The following is a 4,391-nucleotide window of genomic DNA, read 5'->3' on the forward strand; positions in this document are numbered from 1 at the left end:
AATAATTTATGTAGATTCTCCAACTTCAAGGAGGGGAACAGTTAGGCATGGTGGCACAATAATCTTAGTACTCAAGAGGCTGAAGCAAGAGGATCATGAGTTCAAGTCCAGCCTGGACTACATAGAAAGACCCTGCTCAAACCCACCCCAACTCCTGCAAACAGGAAGTGGAGCTAATTTCCCTTAGAGTGGGCTTCCAGTAGTGACTTTCTTGCCAAAAATCCAGGATGGGAGGGGTGAGAACAAAGTATATTTATTCTGCAAAGGCTAACACTACTTCAGGTGGATCAAGGTTAGTATCAATAGTGATAATTCATGTTAATATAATGTGAGAATATCATAATAATAAGAGATAATTCTGTGGTATGCATCATTAATATCTGCTGAGAATGGCACATAAACTCTGTGGTCTTCCACCAAAAAACCCAGGAAAAAAATACCATGGGTAAAAAAAAAAAAAAAATAGCATGGGTGACTCCAGTTAAGAGATACTCTACAGAATACCTAGCCAGTCCTCCTTCACACTGTCAAAGTCATCACAAATAAGGACAGTCTGAGAAAGGAACTGTTACAATCAGAGGAGCTTAAGGAGACATGATGACCAACATGATGGTGTTGGTATGCCACATGAAGCCCTGGGACAGAAAAAGGATAGGTTAAAAAATAGGAAACTTGGCTGGGTGTGGTGGTATATGTCTGTAAACCCACACAGAAACATCGCCACATGTTTGAGGCCAGCTTGGACTACACAGTGAGTTCAAGCTCAGCCTGGGCCACACAGAGACCCTGCAAGTTGGGGACTACATCCTGACACTAAATGGGCTGCTGATTTGAAGGCCACACACCTGAGACGGTTAGCACCTTGCTCTGGCACTGCCTAGTGCTGTCCTTGCTCCTGAAGGGACCCATCATCCCCAGGTATTTGGGAGCTGTACATCCAGAAGGCCCTAGGAGAGAAGCTAGGCATCAGCATTGGGAGAGGGCACCAAGGGCACACAGGGAACCTGTGACCCCCACAGATGAAGGCATCCTCATCTTCAAGGTGAGCCCCATGGGAAGGCTGGGCATGATGGCCAGTTGTGTGTAGAGCTGCGGCTGTTGGAAGTGAATCAGCAGAACCTGCTGGGCCTGATGCACACGGAGGCAATGCAGCAATGTGCAGCACGAGTGACACCCTCACCATGCTTGTCTGTGATGGTTTTGATACCAGCACCATCAGAGCCCTGAAGTGTCCCCCAGGTGTCACTTCCAACCACTTCCCAACAGGCAATGGCCGCTAGAACAGCCTGGAAAGCATCTATAAAAATGGAGCTGAGCCCCAGGGGCCCAGGCAAGGAAGAGGCCAGGCTGCAGAAGCCCCACGTTTGGAGCCCAGAGCCCTTGGAGCTCAACTATGATGTCAAGGCCACTGTTCCCAGCACTGGCAGCATGCCAAAGGTGCCCATTAGGGCAGCCAGAGAAAGATGGTCAAGGCCCCCCCATTCTCACAGTGACAGTATCCTCCCTGCTGGCGGCCAAGGACAGCACTACCCTCCTCCACCATGTGCCAGGGCCAGGGGCCTCCTGTGCAGTTCACAAGTAGCAGAGGTACTTTGAGTCAGAGATGTGGGTGCTCCAGGGCAAGGCTCCTCAAAATGCCTATTTCTACTGGGTGCTGCTGACCTGTGAACATGCAGGAGGAAGCCTGCGAGTTGCAGCAGCAGAGGGCAGACGCTATGGGAAGGCCCAGCCTGGTGTTACCCATGCCTATTGTGAGTGGTGTCCGTATGGATGGCCAAACCAAGTGGCACCATCAGAAGAGGCTCCACATGCATCACCCACTCCCACCCCCTTGAAGACCTCAAGTCCACACCAGAACCCTGCCCAGGTACCTGTTGCCAGACTTTGCCAAATATTTTAAGTCGTTGGAACCATCGTCCAGCCTCTGCCCCTGGTGCTAAGGGAAGGCTCTTGCTAGGTGCTGTGGGCCCTGAAGATGTAACACTGCAGCAACTGCAGACCCCTTGGCCTGGGCCCTGGGCTTCCCAGACTCGGGGTAGGACACTGACAGCTCCACTACCACCCTTGCCCTGACTCTTGGAACCGGGGTGTTAGCATTCTGGAGAGACCTCTCAGGAGCTCTGACTTCCCAACTCCTGTTGCTGCATTCCTCAGCCCAGGACCTCTTGGCAAGACAGTCACTGTGACTTTTGTACAGTCAGACTATTTTGTGGTTTAAAGAAAATAGATGGCATTTAACACAAAAAAAGTTTAAATACTACATAACATGTTCATATCAGGCTATAATTCATAGGTCTCACTGCTGGGCGGCTTACAGCTTTTATTTATTAGTAAAGACAGATAAGTGATTAGATCCAGGGTCAGGATATAGCTGAGTGGCACAAGTGCCTGCCTGGTAAGTGCAAGGTCCTAAATTCAATTCCTGGTACAAAAAAAGTGGTTAGATCCATTTGTACAACTAGTGGTACAAGCTGCCTTGTGGGAATGTCTGGTGGTTGAAGCTGGTGGGAACACGTTAAGATATGCTTAATATTCTTACAATCATAATTATAGAGTACCAAGAGACAGATTTTCAGCACAGCTATGACTTCATAGTTAAGTTTTTAAAACTTAAGTCTGACTAGGAATAGTAGTGCACATTTGTCATCCGGCACTTTGGGACGCTGAAGCAGGAGGACTACAAGTTCAAGGCCAGCCTGGGAAACTCAGGTGCTTAGCAACTGTCTCAAAAAGTAAAGGACTGGGGATGAGGTTGCACTTCAATCCCAAGGCCCTGAATTCAATCCCCAGGACCATCCCTGTCCCAGAACTCTAAAGCTGTAATATGTACCTCAAATTTCAAATTATGTTCACTACTGCCCAATAGATAAATTCAGGGAGCAAAGCAGAAACAAAATAAACCATGCATGTACACTTCCACAACCACTGGGTGGCCACAGATCACTAGGCAGTTCATTTTACACTGCCTAGTCAGCATTGCCAGATGCCTGTGGTCCCCTAGCTCATCAGTCTATAGGTGATCAAGAAAAAGTAAGCTCCTGAAACCACAGATTGTTTCTCCTGGCTCGACTGCTACAACAGAATGGGTTGGAACCTAGCTCAGTAAAAACGACATGCAGCATTAGAGAAACTTACGCTATCCCGTAACACAATTTTTTATTTTCTTAAGGAGAGCTTTAACACTTCAGAGGACTTCTCAAATTCATACAGCTCATGGCCAGTAAAAATAAAATTCGTATTTTCTGATTCAAAGATTTTCGGAGGATATCTGCTCTTACATGGTTTGTCCCACTTTCAATATACTAAACCAAACCCATCTTTAAAACATGCTACACAAAGAACATGCCAAAGCCAAGGGTAAGTATAAACACTTCATTCAGTTCTTTCACTCACAGAAAAAAAAAAAAAAAAAAAAAAAAATCACATCAGCAGTATTTTCCCTCTATCTACTTTGCAACTGAAGTGTTTGGTACTATCATGGGCAAGTTAGGACTGGGACCTAACAGGTGCTGGAACATATGCCTAGAAAGTACAGGCCCTAGACCAAAACAACATTACTCAGTACAAGGGGGGAGGCCACAAGTGAGTTAGAAGAGTAGATCAGGGACCAGCAAGATAGCTCAGTGGGCTAAAGTGCCTGCTTAGGCAAGCTAAGACAAGCGCAGGGACCGTGCTTCGATACCCAGCACCACAAGCCACCCCAGCCCAGACCCAAGGCAGGCTGAGCTGGCCACGACAAGACAGATAGATTAGACCAAAGAAAGTGTACAGCAAGGACCATTCTTATCAGTGTAGCAAGACCCCACCTCAAAATGGAGTCATCTCAAAGGCCGTGGACGTAGCTCAGTGACAAAGCACTTGCCTTACATTCATGAGACCCTGGGTTTGATCCTCTCTTACACACACGCACATGCACACCCACACACACAAGCACACAGCACACTTTGAGTATTTACATGCCAGAAGGGAAATTAAATCAATAAATACAGCAGACACTTAAGGTATTTTTTTTCCAAACTAGGAATAACCACTAACACAAGATATGAAATGCTGTACTCAGTCAAGTCACTACATGCCTCTAGAAGTGACAAATAAAATGGACCCTAACCAGTGAATATAGCTGGGAGCAAAAATTAAGCAGCCAGGAAAATGAGTGGCCTTAAGGGAAATCCAGGAGCCTTAATGGGACAGGTTAAGGAAAATGGCCATTAAGACTGAAATGGACAGGGACTGGTAAGATGGCTCAGTGGTCTAAAGCACCTAAAACAAGCTTAGCAAAGCACAGGGACTGCGGTTCAATTCCCCAGCACCACACGCCAGCCAGCCCCGCCCCCTGGTGGGCTGAGCTGACCACACACACACACACACACACACACACACACACACACACA

Source organism: Octodon degus, unplaced genomic scaffold (assembly GCF_000260255.1).
Source record: "Octodon degus isolate 3935 unplaced genomic scaffold, OctDeg1.0 scaffold00003, whole genome shotgun sequence".
Lineage (NCBI taxonomy): Eukaryota > Metazoa > Chordata > Mammalia > Rodentia > Octodontidae > Octodon > Octodon degus.